Genomic DNA, 24112 nt, shown 5'->3' on the forward strand with positions numbered 1-24112 from the left:
AGGAGGGTGTCAACCGCATGGGGCACTAACAATGTGTGGGAGTTCGATAGTACGATCCCCTCACTTTGTTGGATAGAGATAGCAGCGGCAGCTACAGCTCGAAGGCAGGCAGGCAAAGCTCTGGCTACAGGGTCAAGAGTGACAGAGAAGTAGGCACATGGGCGTTGCTTGGGGCCAATGGACTGAGTCAGGATAGACAAAGCACACCCCTCCCTTTCGTGAGTGTAGAGGGAGAAGGGCTTGGTGTAATCGGGGGTTCCTAGGATGGGGCTGAGCAGAGGGCATCTCGTAGTTCTTTGAAAGAGGATTGGCATTCAGGGGTCCAAGGGAGCGGGAAGGGGACATCTTTAGCCAGCAAGGAAATCAGTGGTTTCACAATGAGGCTGAAATATGGCAACCACTGTCGGCAGAAGGAGGTGAGGCCTAGCAGGGAGCGGACTTGTTTCTGGGTCTTAGGGACAGGAGTTTCTAGAATGGTCTGAATTCGATCGGGTGTAAGCTTTCTCCCGTCTTTGGACAAGAGGTGGCCTAGATAAGTGACCTGGGGTAGGCAGAATTGCAACTTCTTCTTGGAGACCTTGTGGCCGTTCTCCGCGAGGCAGTGCAGGAGTTGGATGGTGGCTGTGACTGCAAGTAGAGTGGTGTCGGCCGCCAAAAGGATATCATCGACGTTTTGTATCAATACCACTCCATCCGGTAACTGGACTGCGTCCAGTTGTCTCTTGAGGGCCTGGCTATAGATGCTGGGGATTTCAGTGTAGCCTTGGGGTGCTCGACAGAATCTAAACGAGCGGGCTTTTAGGGTGAAGCCGAAGAGGTAGCGGCTGTCTGGGTGGATGGGGATAGAGAAGAAAGCGTTCTTGAGGTCGGTGACAGTGAAGGTGGTGGCAGTGAAAGGAATCAGAGTCAGAATAGTGGTGATGTCTGAGACTACGGGGTACTGAGGTACAACTACTTTGCTGACCTCTCGTAGGTCGATGATGAAGCGGTACGCCTTCTCATCTCCCTCACCCTTCTTCTTTACAATGGGTAGGATAGGGCTGTTGCAAACATTTCTAACTACTTCCTCTACCACTCCTGCATCTATCAGGGACTGGATAATCTTTACCAATGCCTTCTCGCCCTCGGGCGATATCCGATATTGTGGAAGTTTTGGGAGTATTGCGTCCTGTCGAACAGTTATGTGCACTGGGTCGATCATCATGCGTCCTACGTTCGAGTCAGTCTTGGCCCACAGATATGGAGGTAGAGTGTCAAGCAGGGACAAGTCGGCATCAGTGATGGAAAACATGCGTCGGGTGGGACAGAGTCTGAGCAGAGTCGGGTTATCGTACAAAAAGACTTGCACTCCGTCATGCGAACACCTAATAGTAGCTCGGAAATGTTTCAGTAAGTCAAGTCCCATAATGGCATCAGGGGTGTTGGATGAGAGCAAAATCGTTGTGTTAGTGGTGTTATTTTCTAAGTCAAAGGAGATCGGTGTGGACAAGGGATTAGTGGAGGGCGTTCCATCGAAACCTATCGATGTTACATGTGAGCCAGACAAGGGTGCCCTTGGAATCAGCCGTTTAGATAACGCACTAAGTGTTGCGCCAGTGTCTACCAAAAATGGAGACTTTGTACCCAGGACCTTAGCGGTGACATAAGGACCTTGCTGGTCAACATAGAGCTCAACTGGATCCCTCCCTTGCCCTTGGCAGTCCTATGAGAAGTCTTGGGTGTCATCGGAGTCAGACTGTTGGTACTGGTTCTGTTGGGGACGGTCAAATGTGTTCGGTCTGCCTGGCCTGTCGTTGTTGGTGTCGTTCGTGGACCCTCGTCCCTGTCCTCTGTTTCTAGGCCCACCCGCTACATCTCTTGTGTCCCTATTCTTGTTCATTTCTAACAGGACGGGACACTGGGATTTCCAATGGCCAAATCTCTTGCAAAATGCACACTGGTTCTCGTCGATGTCTTTACGTCCAGCATAGGGTGAGGGCGTACGGTCTTTAGGGGGTGGATTTCTAGGAGCATTCAACTGGTAATTTCCCTTGTACTGCTCTCTTCCTATTGTCACCCCCTGCAGCTGTGCGATCATCACCCTTTCTTTCAGGTCCTTTTTCTTTTTCTCAGTCGCCCTATCATTCTCGTTCTTCTGATGCTCATAATACTGGGCCATCTGAAGGATAGTCGCAGGCTTGGAGACCGCCCAGCTACTCTCGCTAGCCTGTAGTTTTCTGTGAGACCTCCTGTGACAGACCTTTAACATAGTTCTGGACAAACAGATGATGTCCGGTTGCAGTGGTCATGTCCTGGCCACTGTAATTGGAAAACACCGTTTCAAACCGGGAGAAGTATTCTGATATGTCTTCCTGGGGTTTCTGGCGGCAGGCTGTTACTATCGACCAGTCCACCTTCTTTTCAGGGATCGGGGCTTTCAATTTCTGGACAATCTTGTCTGGAAGCTCTAAAATGGATTTCAAAGGTTACTGTCCAGGCTCTCGTTGTCTGTCTATGCCATCGAGTTGTGACCAGGTATGTCCGAACAGCTCAAGGTGGTCAACTTTCCAGATTTGCTACCACACATCAGCTGGCAGACATAACCCGAAAAACAAATCAATGTCGGCTACGGTCATAATCGTCGAACCCAAGGCTGTACCTAATTCAGTATAAAAGGCAGTGGGGTTTTTCCGTAAATCGGGCAAGGATTTTCGGAACGTCAGGATATCTTGTCGATTCCATGGTTGGTAGACCCAGTTATAAACTAACCTTCCTCTTGCATCTTGATGGTTAACGTCATCATGCGTTCCCTGACCTCGTGGGGGAACCCAGTAGGGAGCTGCCTCCCTTATAGGCATCATTGTATTAGTTTTTTCTATTCGAGGTTCGGCTGCTACAGGAGTCGTAGTTTTAGCTTCTAACCTCTGTTCGGTGAGGTGACAGAAAACTTCAAGCGTGCGTGCGAAGAGGTCCGTCACAAGAGACTCGCCTTCGTCCCCAATGCCGACTTTCCTATACAAGATCGTTAGGTTCTCAGGACCTTTGTCTTGGAATCGGTCCTTATAGGCATTGAGGGTGTGATAACAAAATCGCACAACACAGTGTCGTCTGTGGCTATCGGCATATGAATTGTACATATCCGTTACATACTCCTCGCTCTCCTTCCGTTCCACCAGTGTCCTTACTATCTTATCGATTCCTGCTCGTTTATCCTTACTCAACCTGTTCATTCTAGTGGAATCTTTCTTTCGTGTCTCAGGGTTATCTAATGTTGCTGTCTGCGTTGCGTCGAGTACAAGAGGCTCGGCTGGCGCGGAGGCCGTGAGGACCGAGGCCCTGGCACCATTCTCACCTGTGTTTGGGGGTTGCGGGTGCTGCACTATGGGTTTGGAAGGGGCATACGGAGGGGGCATATAGATGATTGGGGGACCTAGCAATAAATCATCGTTCGCTCGTTGTTTCGAGGGTAACTCAGGGTAGAGCGTAGAGGGTGTTCTAACGGGACACTGGCTCGATGCTTCTGTTTGGCTTCCTCTCTCTCCTTTATCTCTTCCTCTAACTTTTTGGCAGCTAGGTGAGCTACTTTTCGTAGCTCTTTCTCTAATCTGGCTTAGTTTCTCTTTTTCCGTTGTTCTGCTTCTTTGCGCCACATGCCGAGACTATCAAGCATGGTGGGCGTTGTCTTATTGTTTCGAAGGGCTGTTTCCAGCACGTTTATTTTATCGTCATCGAAGGATCCTATCAGTGGCCACTGACTTTCCTGATCCTTTCTCGTATATTTGTGCCATAACTTACTATAGGCTACGGCGACTAGTCCATATTTGAAAATATCCTTATTAGGGGTGCCTTCCAGTGGAGCTGGATGGTTCATCTCTAATAAGAGGTCCGGGCTGAACCAACTACCAATCAGCTGGGAGAAGATAGGCATGACAGATTACAAAGGGGGACAAAGGTCCGCACTACCTATTCTTCACTACTTGCAAAGACTAGACAGAATATTTCTATTCTACGTTATTTGCAAGCAGAGAATATCTCAAAGAACCAACTTCGAACAATCAATGTTCGGACAATCAATCAATCAGTGGGGAGAAAAATAGGCACGACAGATTACAATGGGGGACAAAAGTCCGCGTTACCTACCCTTCACTATCTGCAAAGGAAGAGAGAATATTTCTATTCTTCCCCGTTTGCAGGCAGAGAATATCTAAAAAAACAATCAATAAGCAATACTAGTATTTTTTTCAAACAATCAAACAATCGTTTTGCAATTTGTCGTGTTACACGACCTTACCCGGACCGCATGGACAGTTTCTCGTCTTCCGCTTCCAGCGCCCGATCGTCCTCTATTCTCCGTAATTCTCGCGGCACTCCTGATGGTTCCCACTCAGGACCGTAGATCACTCGAGAGAGTTCTGCTCGGAACCGGTGAAGTTCGGATGATCGGCTGCCAGACGAGGGTCTATAGGCCAGGTGCACTCTCGATCGTTGCAGTCGTTCACTCTGTCGTCAGGACCTCTCCCACTGGATCCACGTGTCGCTGATGGGCCCCACGTTTGGGACGCTAATTGTGAAAGGTAGGTCGGACTTCGACCGATTACCTTTAAGTATTGCCCGGCGTTAGCCGCCTCTCATACCACTCGAAATTATCAAACAAAGAGGCAGGCACTGGAGACTGGAAAGCAGGAAACAGCTTTTTATTTCTCTAGAGCAAAGCACGTCAGATCGGACAAACAGGGTATCACCTCGAGGTGCTCTAACTGCATCTCTGTGGCCTGGCCTCTTATAATGTAGTTTATTGCTTTATTGCATGAAGACACATTCTTAACATTACTTTGAAGTACAGTAAGACATCCCCGGAATCCCCGCTTCAGGCTCGTTCCCGCACGTATTCACAGTAGAGGCCCCCACCCCAATCTCAGCAGGTGATGACTATCGCGCAGCTGGACATTCCGTTGGGAACCGAAATGTGTGCAATCGGTCGGATCTCATGGGGTGGGGGCTTTGATCAGTTGTAGATCCTTTGAAGGGGGGCAGCTTCCTACTGTAGGGGGCAATAAGCTGCATCCGCAGGGCCAGGTGGTGGGCTGGGATGGACCCGGACAATCGGGCACAGAGGGAAGGGGTTTCATCAAAGGATATGAGAGGGAAAGGGATGGAGGGAGGTGTTTAGCTGGGTACGGGATTGGCTCCGAGGCAGGTTCGCGCTGAAGGGGAGGTTTATGGCCCAAGCAAGTGAGAGGGGGGGCTGTCTGTGTGCGGGGAATGATTGCGAGGTCAGAAGGAGAGAGAGAGAGAGATGCGCTGGCTATCGGCAGTGGGCAGAGAGGCCATGGCATTCAAAATGGCTGCTATTTACGCGCACATACGAGCCTGAAAAGGGACAAGATGGCGCCGATAATGTTGATGTCGCAAACTAGATTTTAACAACTTTGTCCAAGAACTTAATAGCATTCTCAGTAGTTGCCCCCTCACAAAAACATAGTACATCCATTTAGTAAGATAGTCAACAATTAGAATTAAATATTTGTTGTTAGATGGTAAGATGTCATATGAACCAGAAACATCTAGACCCACTTTGTCCCTTCGATTCCCTGGGAATGGAACAGGATGAAGCGGAGTTGATATAGTCTTCCAATGCTTTTCATGGGAGCAAACATTCAGTACATTTCTCAATTACAGGTCTAACCTGAGAATCAAGGGATGGCAACCAATAATATTGCTTTTGGCATTGACAAGTTTTTGTGACACCTAAATATCCCTGATGAGCAGTCTGGATAATTGTGTTGTGTAAGGTCTCTGCAGGAACAAAGAGATCATGGTGCATGACCATATTCTTAACCACAGACAACTCATCAGCAACATTTGCCAATTGTTTTATTTCTGCAGAAAGAGTTGTGTGCTCAGGCCAGCGGCTTGTAATGAAAGCTTTGATCTGAGAGGGTGTCACATCATTTACATATGCTGTGTTCCATTGATAGACGCCCCAGGGCAATTGTGCGCGATATAAATCCAATTCAAAATTCAAATTCAAATACTCTGTAATTAAATGCACATTGTAATATGGCATCTACAGCTGAGACTATGCACTCAATGTCATCCGCCTCATTCGGTACGTCATTGAGTGCCATTCTTGAAAGTTAATCTGCCCTAAAATTCTTTACACCAGGTATGTGTTTAATGGGAACGTGATACTATTGAAGCTTGGATAGTAAACGACTCAGTCTGGCAGAGGCTTTGTTCACACCACCGTTACTGAGCATGTGCATGAGTGGTTTGTGATCACTGAATAACTTAAGCTCACAACCCCAAATATCTAAATTTCTGAATGGCCCTAATGCACGCAAGAGCTTCTCTCTCAGTGGTGCTATTTTGTGTCTCTGCTGTTTGGAGGGTTCTGGGAGCAAAGGTCACAGTATGTTCTTTACTTGCTACCCATTGCCCCAAAACAGCTCCAAGACCATTAAGACTGGCATTAACTGTCAAAAAGCATTTGTGTCCATCTTGAAATGAATGCAAAGCTGGAGCTTCTTCGATGAGTTTTTTGACTTGTTCAAAAGTAAATTGGAGCTTGTCTGAGCATAAAAATTTAAACCCTTTTTATTAAAACGTGCTCTTAGGGACTCCACAATTTGTGCATAGCCCTGCACAAAATGCGTGTAATATTCTGCAAGCCCTAGAAAAGAACAAAGAGCTTCCCTATCATTACATGTTGTGGCATTTCTAATGGCTTTGATGAGTGAAGACTTGGGTTTGATACTATCAAGAGAAAGTGTGTGTCCCAAACATTCGAATTTTTGGACAGCAAATTTGCACTTGTCGTGTCTGACAGTCATTCCAGTTTTATTAAGTGTCTGAAGAAGGCAGGCAAGATTTTTATTGTGCTCTATTCGACTGCCAGCGTACACCAGAATGTTGTCTTGGTAAGCCTGTACACCAGGAATGTTTTCAAGTAACTTGTCGATCAATTTCTGGAAGACACTGTCAGCGGATGGCAAGCCAAAGGGTAGTCTTAAATTGTTATATGGCCCGAATGGGGTTACAAAAGTGGTGAGCTCTTGTGACTTGACAGAAAGGGGAATCTGATGGTTTGCTGACTTGAGATCTAGTATAGAAAAGTACTTTGCTCCACCCAAATTGGCCAATAAGTCATGGATTTTGGGTAAGGAATGGCAATCCACCAAGCTGTTATGATTGGGGGAGCACCAGTCGGCACACAATCTGATCCCTCCAGACCTTTTGTGGGTCGAAAGTATGGGAGAGACCCATTCAGAGGAATTACAGCGTGTAATAATGCCCTCAGTGCACACATTTTTTAATACCTTTTTGAATTCTTCTCTGGCACTTAATGGTATAGGGAGCATTTTGTGAATAACAGGTAGGGAATGGGTTTGAGTCGAATCTCATGCTCAAAACCAATGAGGTTACCAACTTTGTTACTAAAATCTGAAGGAAATTGATCAAGGATATTGTTGATACCAGGTTCTGAATGGAAAGGTTAGACACATTTATATCATACGCATCATTTTAATCATAATAATCAGCTGGAATGTCACCAAGGACAATATGCTGATCTGCAACTGGTTTGCGAACCGATGATATTCCTACCATTTAGGGCAACATATATTCTGCTGAATGTACGCCTGCCTAGACATTCTAACCTGGAATGGAAATAACCTACCATATCAATTTCTGATTCTCCAAATGTTTTTGGGTTAACATCAGACTGAGTAAGGATAACACCATCACCCCAGTTTGTGTGAAAAGCGACGTCTGATAATATGGTGATAGGGGATCCTGACTCAGCCATTACTTGCATGGGAATTACCCCAATAACTGCTTCGCACCAAGGCCCCTTGACTTTCCATACATCAGTTGAATTCCATTAGATAGTTAAAACCACTTTTTCAGTTTTTCAGGATAGTTGTCTATGTCCTCATTAAACTCTACACTGTTGACTCTGGTGAACCTTTTTCCTCCTCTACATACAGATTGAAATTGTCCTATTTTTTTGCAGGACAAACATCTTTTACCAGAAGCTGGACTATTGGGGAAAATACCAACGTGGTTTCTTGAACCACACCTGAAACACTTGAGAGGCTTTCTTGGAGGTTGTTTTGTATTTTGTTACTGACATTTACAGCATACAGGGAATTGTCCTCAACCATATGTATGCCATGAGATGCTTGACTTTCTTGTAGCACTTTTGAAGAAATCATGACACGTTCTATTCCTTTCGCAATTTCAAATGTTTCTATTAAAGTGTGATTTTTGCAGTTAAGCAATCTTTCTTGTTTTTTTTAGAAAACATGGGGAAATTAATTGATCTCTAATACACATGCCTGTAGTTGCGCCAAAATTGCACATTGCAGCTATCAATCAATCAATCAATCAAAACACTTGTATAGCGCGCTACTCATCCGGGAGGGTCTCAAGGCGCTTGGGGGAGGGGGGCCGCTACTGCTCGAACAGCCAGGTCTTGAGTTGTCTCCTGAAGGCGAGGTGGTCCTGGGTCAGCCGAAGGTGGGTGGGGAGGGATTTCCATGTCTTGGCCGCCAGGTAGGAGAAGGATCTGCCTCCGGCGGTGGCTCTTCGGATGCATGGTACGGCGGCAAGGGCGAGGCTAGCGGACCGTAGCTGGCGGGTGGGCGTGTAGAAGGTCAGGCGGTCGTTGAGGTACTTGGGGCCCAGGTTGTGGAGAGACTTGTGTGCGTGAGTGAGGAGTCTGAACGTGATCCTCTTGTTGAGGGGGAGCCAGTGCAGGTTCCTCAGGTGGCTGGAGATGTAGCTGCGTTGAGGGATGTCCAGGATGAGTCGGGCGGAGGCGTTCTGGATTAGTTGTAGTCTTTTCTGTAGCTTGGCTGTGGTTCTGGCGTAGAGGGTGTTTCCGTAGTCCAGCCGGCTGGTGACGAGGGCCTGGGTGACCGTCTTCCTGGTTTCGATCGGGATCCATCGGAAGATCTTGCGGAGCATGCGGAGGGTGTGAAAGCATGAAGAGCAGACGGCGTTGACTTGTCTGGTCATCGAGAGGGAGGAGTCCAGGATGAAGCCCAGGTTGCGCGCGTGGTCTGTCGGCTTGGGGGCGGTGCCCAGGGCTGGGGGCCACCAGGAGTCGTCCCAGGCGGAGGGTGATAGTCCAAGGATGAGGACTTCTGTCTTGTCTGAGTTCAGTTTCAAGCAGCTGTTCTTCATCCACTCAGCGACGTTTTTCATCCCTTCGTGGAGGCTGGTTCTGGCGGTGTCGGGGTCTCTGGTGAGGGAGAGGATCAGCTGGGTGTCGTCGGCGTAGGAGATGATGTTGAGGTTGTGTTGGCGTGCGATGGCTGCGAGAGGTCTCATGTAGACGTTGAAGAGGGTGGGGCTGAGTGATGATCCTTGCGGGGCGCCGCAGATGACTTCGGTGGCTTCGGAACGGAGCTAGGGTTCTTAATTCAGCAATATAATGTTCAACACTTTCATCACAACTTTGTTTGCTCTTAAAAAAATTATGACGTTCAAGGATAGTACTATGTTCTTCAGAATATTGTCTCCCCATGCGTGCTAGAGCTTCTTTATATATGTCCCAGGCATCACCTGAACCACCTGGTGCTGGGAATTGGGGAAGGTTGCCAAACACTTGTTGTGTAGCAATACTAATGCATCAGTTGCAGACGGCTACCTTGTGTGCCGGAGAATAATTTCACTGCATCAATTGCCAGAAGATAATTCTCAAATCCTCTTAACCACTAACGCCATTTGGTGAGTGGTTTACCAGGAGACTGTAAGAATAGGGCAGGCAGTTGGAACTGTTGTGAGGAAGCCATAATCAAGAGTGAAACTGGATTTGAGCAATGGTATGATCAGTGAAAATTGTTATTACATTTTATAACTTTGAGATCAGGAATTAGTTAATAAATGAATGCTGTGCCTTAAATGGAGAAAGACCTATAAATAAATGCATCCTTGGTTTCCTTGTGGCGGGCGACGTACAAGAAGAATGTAGCCAAAGGATAAACTTGATGTTTAGGCTTGAGAAATGGATCACTGTGCCTTTAAAAGATTTGTGGCTCCTTAAATGAGGGCAAGGCGGCGTTGAGCTAATGAGCATGGCTATGTTAATGAGCGTAGGAAGCACTGAGCAGGCGTCACTATGGTAAGGCATGTGAGGCAGTGCAAGCAGGTCTCACAATAGCGCATAGGCGTTCACAGTACCTTGATTTTAGAAAAACAAACAGCTGATGAATCTAGGACTGAACAGGAGCCGCCATAAAAGTATCGCTGTTGAGGTAGAAGACAGCAAAATGGAAGGGCGACAGTTGCAAATCCTGCGGATAAGCAGGATAGAAAACAGCAGGTCCCACGCTGAAGCATTAAAAATCTCGCCGGTTGATGCAGGACTGGGTCTTAGTGGGGCTCGCTGCCAAGTTGTGATGAATGAGACGGGAGGCGAATGAGGTAAGGAAGATTTATTCAATATGATAATGTACCCATGACTGGAGTGGTCCAGCTGCCATGAGTCCAAACTGCAACGGTTAATGTTAACAGCAGTTCAGCCATGCTTGTGGAACAGCAGTCAACAACAAAAAAGCTTGTGAACTATTGTACATGTGAGTGTGCTCACGTGATATCACGTGAGCCTCACTCTGGTTACATACTACACTCACTCTATGCACAAAATGAATTTTTCTGCCCTTTTGAGAAGATGCTTGAAAGTGAACTTTAGTTTTTTTATGTTTGGACCTGTTCAGATCATGGAAGGTTTTTGCCACCTAGAACCTAGTGGTTTGGAAGAGGCCTTCTAGCTTTGACACACCAAAGACGTTTGCTTCTGTCTCATACTACTTGTGTAGATCACATAAATGAGCTGCCTCTCATCTGGATTCCAGATAATATCACCAGGATGGACGTTTTGTAAATGTTTACAGTATATGATGAAAAGGAAACTTAAGGTGGAATAATTATTATAGACTAATATTGGGAGGTCAGCCAAAAAGAATAATAAGTTAAGAATCAGTTTGTGGTGAAAGTGGTGTGAAACCCCAAGTTTTTTCTAAATATAACTTTATTTTACATAAAGATTAACAGGAGATATTCTGTGGTGTACACTCTAGCCCATAAAAGAATAATTAATAGTTAGCCATGATCTTCAGTAAACCTTTATGGGTATAATCCTAACCAATGTAATCTATAAATATCGATGTGCGGACCTAGGCATATCCTTTATTCCTGATGGAACCGCTCCCTACCCATAGCTTTTCTCATGTTAGGGATGTATGTTCTGCTTCTACTAATGCTGAGCTTGTCAACAAGCTTAGCATGGCCCCTGCCTATAGAGAGGGAAGAGAAGGGACCCATACACTGACATCAACTTCTCCTGTCCTTCTGCCATTGGGCTCATCATTGCAGAAAAGGATCTCTTGAATACATTCTGACACACCACTGCAGCACTGTGCACAGGTGACGGCTGGGAGCTCTTCACTGTGTCCGGAGCGTGGGGCCCACCCATCATGCACTTTGCAGGGGGGGGGGGGGGGCTCAAGTTTTGTTACGCCACTCACTGCTATACTAAATATTTGATATTTAAACAGGCCATTAACGTATTGGAATACTCCAGAGCGTGGGGAAGCAACATTAATGTGCAAATAAAGTCCTAATCTCATCATGTTTACTAAAAATACAAAACCTTTTAGTGAGCTTTGCATCTAATGGTACTGAGGAGCCAACGATCACATAACCATGTCTGGAAAACTATCCTGACCCATTAGCCAGAAAGCCTTCTAAATCGCTGCTTTCTGTGCATGCATTTACCCCACTTTCTCAGACTGAGCCTTTTCCGATTTCCGGTTAGGCTGAATGCACTGTATAAGGGACATCCGGTGTGGAGACAAAAACGTTCTCATTAACCAAGCCTATATAGCTATCAAAAAACAAAAATTGGAATTCTAGAAAGGTGCTTTGATGACGTCCGCTTGAACCTTGGGTTGTATTGTGACACTCATAAAATGGCTCCTTTATGGCAATCCAGTGTATAGAAAACACTTTTGTCGTTGCCCAGCCGTGCATCTCCAACAATCACCAGCAGCAGGAATTCTAGAATGTTTGTTTGTTTGTCACATCAGGGTTTTTTTAGATATTTTTTTGACATCATTCATTGGATGGCCCCTTTAACTTTGTTCCCTTTCTTACCACCCTTATAATATGACTATGGTATGCAGTGACTTACACATTTTTGCCGTTTCTCACTTTTGTTAACTGCATTATTTTTTGCGATCAAGTATGTAAATTCCCTAGTTAAAAGAGTGCACTGTCAGTCAAGAGCGGGTTGTGTCTTCCATATTTATATATCCAAATATATAAACTAAAGTGAGAGACTACATTAACATTTAACACTGTCAGGAGCTGCTGAAGCTCGCCAGCTTGCAGTTTCAGCACCATATGTTCTGACACGATATTTATGTATTCTGCGTGTATTTTAAGGAGGATCATTGTAGAATTTCTAACCAGATGAATCTGTCAGATGAATTGTACCTCTCTTCTTCACGGGGATGTATTTTAGTATACCAGAGACTACAGACTGCTTGCTGTACGTATTCAGTGATAGACACATGTTGTTCAGAATCAATCGACCAAGTTGCCAATTATCTTTGACATCGCTGCAAAATGTTTAGGCCTCTGTCTGAGGTTTGAAAAAAGGAAAAGAAAGCTAAACCGGAAGGAAGGTTTACGGATATGATCCTTTTGCTCGATACAAAAGGGGGTGGTGATGGACAGAGCATCTGAGCCAATCAAACACTCACACCCAGTCAACAGATCTGGGTTTAATCCATCACCGTTCTTTAGCCCACTCTGCCACCCCAGTTCAGACATGGCCATATGCAAATCAGTCTGACCATGTGCCTCATGGGAACAGTCCAGCCCGAACTGCCAAGCCAGGCCTTCCCTGGACCGAATTCAAGCTTCCTAGGACCGGTTTCTGGCATTACAGCCGCCTTCAGCCAGGCTTGCTTGAATCAAGTGGCAAAGTGAGCAAGGGACTCACGTCTGACCAGCCCCTGCCAACTTATGGCAAACAAAGCAGTACTAAAGGGGGTGGTGATGGACGGAGCATCTGAGCCAATCAAACACTCACACCCAGTCAACAGTTCTGGGTTTAATCCATCACCGTTCTTTAACCCACTCTGCTACCCCAGTTCAGACATGGCCATATGCAAATCAGTCTGACCCTGTGCTTCATGGGAACAGTTCAGCCCGAACTGCCAAGCCATGCCTTCCCTGGACCGGATTCAAGCTTCCTAGGACCGGTTTCTGGCATTCCAGCCGTCTTCAGCCCGGCTTGCTTGAATCCACTGGCAAAATGAGCAAGGGACTCACGTCTGACCAGCCCCTGCCAACTTATGGCAAACAAAGCAGTACTAAAGGGGGTGGTGATGGACGGAGCATCTGAGCCAATCAAACACTCACACCCAGTCAACAGTTCTGGGTTTAATCCATCACCGTTCTTTAACCCACTCTGCCACCCCAGTTCAGACATGGCCATATGCAAATCAGTCTGACCCTGTGCTTCATGGGAACAGTTCAGCCCGAACTGCCAAGCCATGCCTTCCCTGGACCGGATTCAAGCTTCCTAGGACCGGTTTCTGGAATTACAGTCGTCTTCAGCCAGGCTTGCTTGAATCAAGTGGCAAAGTGAGCAAGGGACTCACGTCTGAGCATACCCTGCCAACTCATGGCAAACAAAGCGGTACATAAGGGGGTGGTGATGGACGGAGCATCTGAGCCAATCAAACACTCACACCCAGTCAACAGATCTGGGTTTAATCCATCACCGTTCTTTAGCCTACTCTGCCACACCAGTTCAGACATGGCCATATGCAAATCAGTCTGACCCTGGGCCTCATGGGAACAGTCCAGCCCGAACTGCCAAGCCATGCTTTCCCTGGACCGGATTCAAGCTTCCTAGGAACGGTTTCTGACATTACAGCCGTCTTCAGCCAGGCTTGCTTGAATCCAGTGGCAAAGTGAGCAAGGGACTCATGTCTGAGCATACCCTGCAAACTTATGGCGAACAAAGCGGTACAAAAGGGGGTGGTCATGGACGGGGCATCTGTGCCAATCAAACACTCACACCCAGTCAACAGCTCTGGGTTTAATCCATCACCGTTCCTTAGCCCACTCTGCCACCCCAGTTAAGACATGGCCACATGCAAATCAGTCTGACCCTGTGCCTCATGGGAACAGTTCAGCCCGAACTGACATAAGCATGCATCCTTGGTTTGTTTTGCCTTAGGCTTTTCTCACTGCGCCGTTTGTGCTTTTGTGATAATACATTATGCCGCACGTATTGTGACATCCGTTTCCTTATTCACAGACTCCCCTGAAGAAGGGCTATTGTTTAAGGCCCGAAATGCATTGAGATTAACATCTACCTATGCAAGAATATTGACATTTTTCCTTTTGACCCATAAATACATTGACGGGCTACTGGCGGAGTTTGGTATCTACCTTTTGAAGAAGGAACTCTAGTGAAAATGGACATGTACAATACTGTGATACTCAGTTCACTCCACTTTTTTTGTTGTACAAATTGTTGATTGTATTTTTTTACACTCTCTGAGTGATTTTTTGTAGTACACGCGATGTCTAGGACCTAGTGCCAGGTTTCCTTTTCTCAGTCTGAATCAGCAGCTTCAGACAGACCTTCCTCTGAGGGTGCACACAGTACTATTTTATTTAGGTTAACATTGTTTACTTGGTACAATTCTTTACAAACACGAGTGCTTCAAGCTCTTTTCATTTTTCTCACGCTTAACTTTTAGAAAGTTGGCATTTTCTTATTTTAACAATTCTGTGCTTCTGCCTGTTTCTGAATACATGTCTGCGGTGGGTTACAGCTGGGCTTTGCACAGTCCCTCTGGACAGCCGCACACAAATGAAGCTGGGGGTGCGATACTCACATCCTGATGGCACAGCACCATGCTGATGGGTCGACCTGAGCTAGATTGGGATAGAGGAGCTGACACATCCTCATGAACAGGGCTGTTCCTGTCCCCACTCAAAGAGCTGCATACCTCCTTGTAGTGAGTGTGGAACCTGGGCAGGAAATACAGGGACCTTGTGTACTTCAAATGACTCTTTGAAGTCTCTCATACTTCAAAGGCACAATTGTACAAGTACTGGACCCCTGACACCACCATTTCAGTACACTTCTGAATCTGAGGACATTCTGCCAAGAAGAGCTGTTGTGCTGCCAAGAGGGACTGCCTGTCTGCTGAACGACTTTGCTGTGTTGGCCTGCTGCCTCTTGCCTGAGAGTGAGAAGGACTGGACCTGCATCCCTTCATTCTCCAAGAATGTAAGTGACTCCAAGGGCTTGGTGGCTTGGCTCCGGTTTTGAAGTCTCAGGGCTATTAAAGACTTGCTTCACTCTGCTTAAACTGCTGGACTCTGCAAACTGTGAGTCTTGCCCTGCCAAGGGTCCGGCAGCTGTTTCTCTGCAAAAATCGACGCAGTGCTGACTTTGCGCCAAGCAGAATTTATGCAGTACCCTATGATGCTGACGCAGTGCCGCTTTGAGGACATCCCTGCAAGACTGGACCATTACCCAGGACCTGACTGACGACCTGCCGGCGAATCCCCTGCATCCTATTGGGTTCGATGACGACATGGGACCCGATTACGAGTCTCGACGATGACACAGCACTGTCATCTTAAGGGGTTAGACAACGCGGGTATGCGACAGCGAGGCTCAACGATGACATATCTACCGACCGCATGGACCGGAACCGATGCAGTCTTGTAGCTGGCCTGCACACCATCATGGTCAGTCTGATTTTTGGATGTACCCCAGGTCCAGTACGACCTCAAGCAACCCCTAAGCGCTATTTGCTGATCAGTACTATGTTACAGTTTTATCGTTAAAAAATTATATATCCTAAGTACAACTTAATAAATTTTTGTCATTTTAGTCTTGTTTTATTCATAAAAATATTCTTTATTTTTCGAAACTGGTTTTGAGTCTTTTTGTGGTGTTTTCACTTTGTTACTGTAATTTAAGTGTTGCACAAATACTTTACACATTGCTTCTTAACCCTTTCGATGCTCATGACGGAACGGTTCCATCATGAGCATAGGTTGAGCTGTGCTCATGACGGAACCGTTCCGTCATGACCACGCCCGTTTGCATTGGGGCCCAGCACAGTGGGGGAATCTGGATAGCATGCATGGGGTTAAGTAAAGGCTGACTGCTCTGTACCAAGCTGCCAGAGGTGGAGCACAGGTTAATTATTATTTGTATTATTTAAAAGATTTATGAAAGCGCACAGCTACCAAACAGGGGTTTCTTGTGCTAAACAGGGCAAGTGAGATTGCACCGAGCTAAAACAGAGGGTTAAACTTGGTTATAACGAAATATTTTTAGCTTTTTTACAGAAGGCTAGAAGAGACTGACAGGAATTAACCAAAGGATTTTTTCAGCCACTTGAGAACCGCAAAGTAAGTTGCGGTGACTCCAGATACTTGGGCTCTGAGAAAGAGATTATTATCAATGATAAAACCCAAGTTCTTAACCTTCGAAACTGGAGCAGCTAGAGGCCCCAGAGAGTTAGTTTAATGGTTTGCTCCCCAGAGATCAGAATTGTTTCCCAGAATGAGGACCTCCGTTTTAGAGCCGTTCAGCTTTAAAGCATTACTGAATATCCACAGAGAGAAAATGATCTGAGTATCATCTACGTAAGAGAACATGGTTAACCCAGACTTTTCTGCAATGTACACCAAAGGGCGAACGTAAAGATTAAAAAGCAGAGGACTCAAAATAGAGCCCTGCGGTACTTTTGATGTTAGAGCTACTGAATTTGATTTAGGGGCATGTGAGAACACTTGGAATGAACTATCCTTTAAAGACGAGATCTGCTACCGCAAGGCCACTCCTACAATACCTGAGGCTTAAAGACAATCCAACAAGATGGAGTATGAGACTGTGTCAAAGGCCGCGCTCTGTTCGTCGGTACCCCTTCCCCGGGGCTAATTACGATTAGGAGATATTCTCCTCATTGGTCTTTAAAATATTTTCCCTTGGACCCTCCTCCACCTTGTTTGTTTTACAATTTTTCAGTGCTGCCAAATAGGAAGCCTTAGCCTCTGGTGCATAGTCTTTCTCCACTGTCTCTCCAAGACTTTGCAGAATTTTTTATCCAGCTTGAGGGAGTCGGTAAACCACAGTGCAGGGGGGTGCACTCTAAGTTGGGGTTTGGCAGAGAAAGGAAGAGTAGAATCAATAGCCTCCGACAGCCAATAATGCACCAAAATTTGATCCAGGTCAGGTTGAGATGTAAAATTAGGGATTGTGTTCAAGAGCTGCATATCAATGACCTTTGACCCTGTCCTCAGGCAGGTCACCCCCCCAGACGCCACGCAGTCCTCCCGTGAGGCTACCCCCGCTGTTGCTGTTTGCTGCTGTTTTGTTCCTGCCACTGCCTGCGGTTTCGTGAGTGCCCTCTGCCCCCTCTGACCTCTATCCCTCATTCTCCTGCTGCCCTTGACTCTGCATTGTTTGTATTTGTATTGTATTGTATTGTATTGTATTGTATTTTTTAGACCTTAGTGCCCTTTGTGCCCCTTTGCCTTCTGTGCCCCCTTCCCCCGCATTGCCACTGTGTCCTTTCCTCCCCTTTTTTTCTTTCTGTGCCACTCTTTCCCGCCGCTGCGTCCCTCTGGCCCCGCTCCCGCTTTCCCAGTCGCCACCCCGCTCACCGCCTCCCAGCTGCTCCTCCCTCCCACTCCCCCTCATATAGAGGCCGCGCAGCGGCCACGTCACTGGCGCACCGAAGGCGCACCTAAGGCAAGCCCGCCTGCGCCCGTCCGCATCTGGACCACGCCCAGTGCCAGAACGCCTGGCCCCCACCAGAGCCACGCTACCCGACTGAAATACGACTCTGCCACCCTCAACACACTCAACACCGGACGAACATCCACCTGCTACCGAGTCATCCCGAAGCGAACCCACGGACCCTTCACCTGCCAAACCTCCAACTACACCTCCCTTCGAACCGGCAGAGCAGCCACCGGGCCCGCAACAACAACAACCACCTCAAGTGCATTCTCCTCAACACACGCTCCGTCCACAAGCACGCCGTCGGACTATGGGACCTCCTTGACACAACAGCGCCAGACGTCGCCTTCCTCACAGAAACGTGGTTGAACGCCTCCTCGGCCCCGACATCGCCATAGCCATCCTGGATGGCTACAAGATCACCCGGAATTATCACGTCAACCAAACAGGAGGAGGAATCGCCATCGTCTACAAGAACACCATCAACATCACGACCAACGCCGAAGACACACTCTCCGCCGCCGAACTCCTGCACTTCCAGATTCACACCAACCCCAAGACCACCCTTAGAGGAACCCTCATCTACAGACCCCCGGGCCCGCGCACACAATTCAGCGAAACCATCACCGACTTCATCAGCCCGCACGCCCTAGCCTCACCAGAATACATCCTCCTTGGGGACCTGAACTTCCACCTGGAGACAACAACACCACCACCCTGCTCGAAAAGCTCGCCAACCTCGGACTCAAGCAACTGGTGAACACCCCCACCCACATAGCAGGCCACACGCTCATCCCCATCTTCTCCGCCAGCAACCACGTCTCCTTCAGCCACTCCTCCGGACTAACCGGCACCGACCACAGATGCAACCATTTCACCTTCAAAAAGACTACTTCCCACCACTGCACACAACAAATCCTCCGCAGATGCTGGAGCAAAATCACCATGGACAAGCTCCACTCATCGCTGAACCAGAACCCGCCAGCCGACACCGCCGACACCAACGACGAGGCCCACAACCTCACACAGTGGATCACCAACTGCGCCGACGACCTCGCCCACTGAAGAACCCCCCAGGCACGACCGGCAACAGGAAAACTTCATGGTTCACAGACACCCTCAAAAATGAAAGAAAACCTGCAGAACCCTCAAAAAACCTGGCCCCGCAAACGAACCACAGAAAACAGAACAGCCCTCAAGACCGCCACCCGCAAACACCACCAGCTGATCCGCACCACCAAAAGAACTTCATTCAAAGAGCGACTAGACAACAACACCCACAACAGCAAAGAACTCTTCAACATTGTCAAAGAGCTCTCCAACCCCAGCCCCAGCAACAACGACATACACCATCACAAGAACTCTGCAACTCCCTCGCCACGTTCTTCCACCGTAAGATCGCAGATATACACAACAGCTTCGGACCCCTGACTCTGCCTCCGGTCACCAAACCAGCGACCCCCACCACCACCCACAATGCCTGGACCCCCACCAGCACTGAAGACACCACCAACGCCATGAACTTCATCCACTCCAGCTCCCCCTCGGACCCTTGCCCCCATCATATCTTCAACAAAGCCAACACCATCATCGCACCCCATCTCCGGAACGTCATAAACATCTCATTTGCGTCAGCAACCTTCCCCGAAAGCTGGAAACATGCAGAAATCAACGCCCTTCTGAAGAAACCCACAGCGGACCCCAAAGACCTCAAGAACTTCCGCCACATCTCACTTCTTCCCTTCCCGGCCAAAGTCATCGAGAAGACCGTCAATAAACAGCTGACTGCTTTCCTCAAGACAAACAACTCGCTCGACGCATCCCAGTTTGGAGTCCGAGCCAACCACAGCACTGAGACTGCCCTCATCGCAGCCACCGACGACATCAGGACCCCGATGGACAACAGAGAAACAACCGCCCTCATCCTCCTAGACCTCTTGGCAGCCTTCGATAACGTATGCCATCGCACCCTAATAACCCACCTCTTCAACACTGGGGTCCAAGGAAAGGCCCTGGACTGGATCACCTCCTTCCTCTCCAACAGAACCCAGAGAGTCCGCCTCCCTCCCTTCTGCTCGGAGGCCACAAGATCATCTGCGGCGTACCCCAAGACTCCTCACTCAGCCCAACCCACTTCAATATCTACATGAGCCCCCCTCGCCCCCATCGCACACCAAAACAACATCAGCATCATCTTCTACGGCGACGACACACAGCTGATACTCTCTCTCACCAAAGACCCAGCCACCGCCTAAACCAACCTACAGGAAGGAATGAAAGACGTCGCAGAATGGATGAAGCTCAGCCGCCTGAAGTTGAACTCAGACAAAACAAAGGTCCTCATCCTCGGACAATCCCCATCCGCCTGGGACGACTCCTGGTGGCCCTCAGCTCTGGGCTCTGCGCCAACACCCTCAGACCACGCACGCAACCCAGGATTCATCCTGGACTCCTCCCTCATGATGACCAAGCAAGTCAACGCCGTCTCGTCATCATGTTTCAACACCCTGCAAATGCTCCGAAATATCTTCTGGTGGATCCCCACTGAAACCAGACAGACAGTCTCCCAGGCCCTCGTCACCAGCCGTCTGGACTACAGAAACGCCCTATACGCAGGAACCAGCGCCAAACTTCAGAAACGACTACAACGCATACAGAACGCCTCCGCACGACTCATCCTCGACATCCCTCGCCACTGCCACATATCCGCCCACCTGAAAAACCTGCACTGGCTCCCCATCAACAAGAGGATCACATTCAGGATCCTCACCCACACACACAAAGCGCTCCATGACATGGGCCCGAATACCTCAACAACCGCCTCTCGTTCTACACTCCCACCCGCCAGCTCCGCTCAGCCAACCTCGCCCTCGCCACCGTCCCACGGATTCAAAGAACCACCGCCGGAAGAAGATCGTTCCCCTACCTGGTAGCCAAAATATGGAACTCCCTCCCCACACACCTATTTATGACCCAGGAAAATCTCACCTTCAGGAAACACCTCAAGACCTGGCTCTTCGAGCAGTAGCAGCACCCCCTCCGCCCCCTTTCTCAGCACCTTGAGACCCTCACGGGTGAGTAGCGCACTATATAAATGTGTTGATTGATTGATTGATTGAAGTTTAGACCAGTTCCTCAATTATGGCTTGACAGATGGTCGAAGAGGAGGGGCTGAGGAAGATTTAATGAAAAAGGGAACAGCAAAGTGATCAGACCAACCAAGTTGACTAGGAGGTCCCATGGACAAAGTTAGTAAATTAGAATAAATAGGGTCCAGGAGATGCCCCACTGCATGAGTAGGTAGAGAGTTAATAAGCGAAAGGTTCAGGATCTTCAGATCATCCATAAGGGTTAGTGCCGATTTGATATTAGACTTATCAAGATGAAAATTTAAATCACTGAGCACTGAAAAATTTGCCACCGGAAGAACTTGGGGATTTAGTGATTCGGCAAGGATAGAGCACGGGTTGTTGGATGGCGCAGGTGGGCGATACTTAAGAGCAACAGAAAATATGAATTTGGGAGAAAAAGGAATAGAAAAAAGCAAGGCTTTGCAGTTTGGAATCATAAGTTCCTCAATTTTACAATTAGGAAGTTTTTTTAAAACAATGGCAATACCGCTGCCAATTTTTTGAGGCCTATTGATACCTAGCAGCGCAAAGTTTTCAGGGAGCACCGCGATCACATCCAGCAAGGACCCATCATGGAGCCAGGTTTCTGTTAAAAAAAACACATCAGGACAGTAAAAAATTACTCGTCATGAGAAAATTCAATTTATCGTTCCTCTAATCTTATGTACCAAGATTCACATCTACTGCTTCCATTTCCAACACTATAGATAAGTACATATAAAGAATCCCTTGATCCACTGCTCCCTCTAGGGGTCAGAAGAAATGCCATCCTCTGCTAAGACGTAAAAGAGAAGCCAGTATTTGACTTTTCTGAATAAAGTTCAGGAGTCACACATATCAGTCCATAACGAAGAGCTGAAAAAAATTGGAGCAAGTAGAAATACAATTAGTCTAAAAGAATCTATGTTAGCCCCAGTTAACACTGATGTCCATCATACTATGCCAAGTAAATTCCTACCAAAATAACATTGTCAACGTGAGTCACCTCACCTCTTTGTCGGAGCCCTTCTCGTCAAGTCTTCATTCCGGAAAGCGTGTGTAAAGGAACAGTGAATATCGTAGCCCGTTTATATACTATGTCAAATTGGTTTATTCCCTTCGACTGTGTCCCGCGTAGGAACTCCCATGGTATCTTGAAAAATATGTGCCGGATTGCAGGATTCGATAGAAGCGAACAACAAGTAAATCCTACACACTTTGTGATCACAGTTGTTATTTTTTTTTAAAGCGAAAAAGAAATGCAGTAAGACAAAAATTAAGGTAATGTTACTGCTATATATTCTATTTATGTCACAGGGATCGCCATAAAAATATTTAGGTGCATAAAAAGTTTAGCGCTAAGGGCAGGCGCGAACGCCCTATTCGTCACATTAGTTATCCCCCGCCTGTACCAATAGTGCTATTTCAACATAAGGTTGGAGTCTGAGGCAAAAAGTAACGTAAAGAACCCGAAAAGCTGAGGGTACAGCTTGTGTTTCTGACAACTTTAGACTTCCGTATTCGAAAAAGAGCAAACAATTAACGAAACCTTACACACTATGTGTTCACAATTAGTTTAGAAAATAATTGCAATGGGGCAAATTTAAATAGTATTACTGCTATATTTACTATGTTATTATATCCCAGGGATCGCCATGAAACTGTTTTGATATATCAATAAATTGTGCTTGGGAGCTGGCGCGAACCCTCTATGCATCGTATTGGATGGCCCTAGCCTGTACCAATAGTGCTATTCCAACGTGAGGTTAGAGCCTAAGTTAAAACATATGGTAAAGGTCCCGAAAGATTGAGATTGCAATTTGTATGTAGATCACTGTTCAGATATGAATTTCTTCCTCATAAATTAAAAGAATGGTCGAATATGTAAATCAAACAAACAACATAAATGGTGTGTTACTTTACCTAAATATGAATCTTAGTCATAACAGACTCCATATCTAACTGTTACATACAACAGGTCATGTAGCAAAAGGTTGCCCTGATAGTCACATTTCATAATTAAAAACCTTTTGGTCTTTCTGGAGGTGAAAGACTCGGTATGTGAGGGCAGACAAGAACCAGGAGCTATAGTAACGCTATTTGTGATTGTGTGAGTCCCCATGATCATAAGCACTCGACTAGTTTTGTTGCGCTCTCCCAGACGTATAACCTCAGCTAATGTTCATTGATATTTGGTATCCCAATATCGATTTCGTGGTTCATAGCTCAAAATCATCCCTGAGACTAAGTTACCATTAAGTGATACGTGAAAGGATGGTAAAAAAAAGTATCAACATAGGGACAGATACTATACTGGATTCAGGAATTCAAAAGAAGAATACAAATCGGTACCTCGCTCTTCCAATAGGATGTTAACAGAAATTGAGAACAGAAAGGATGAGTTGATACCTCTTCCTGGTATTGCACTATATCGTATCACAAATATATATATCATTGTAAGAAATGATGCATCTCTGAATCAATATTTAAGCCTTTTGGGATAGCTCGTAATCTACAGATCCATTTAGCTTCTAGTTGACGGAGTTGTAGTTTTCTATCACCTCCCCTTTCTAATGTTGGTAAGTGATCAATTGCATGAAATCTGAAATTGGATCTGTCACCTGTACTTGTGCATTGATGTGAAACCAACACATAGCTGGTTGAGTGCGTTACATAGGAAGTAGACGCATCCTTGCGATTGGGCACACTCTTAGGTTCGTCGTAGAAAGACAGACTCGAGTGTTAGTTCTGACAGTCGATAATTTATTCAAAGATTTGTTATGTTCATGTTCATTAGTTGAAGAAAAGTTCCAAAATTCATATATCCCAATATTCTTACAAAATGTTAATTGACATTATTATTATTATTATTATTATTATTAACAAATTTTGTACCGCGCACGGTTACCAAGAGGCATCCCAGCGCTTATAGAGAATCAGAGCAAGCTGCCTGTGTGGAGCAGAACAGATCTGGAATTATTCTGGAAATAGATAAGTTTTCAGATGTTTCCGGAACCTGAGCAGGTTTGGTTCAGAGTGCAGTGAGAGTGGGAGGGAGTTCCAGGCGTGTGCAGTATGGATAGAAAAGCTCCTGCCACCTGAACGGGCTCTCCTAATTCTCTTTATCTGAAGGAGGTGTTTATTATCGGAGCGTAAGGCTCTAGTGGGCTTATAGGGCCGAATCATGTCCTTCAGAATAGCAGGTCCTTTCCCCTGAAGG

Source organism: Lissotriton vulgaris, chromosome 4_1, assembly GCF_964263255.1.
Source record: "Lissotriton vulgaris chromosome 4_1, aLisVul1.2, whole genome shotgun sequence".
Classification (NCBI taxonomy): Eukaryota; Metazoa; Chordata; class Amphibia; order Caudata; family Salamandridae; genus Lissotriton; species Lissotriton vulgaris.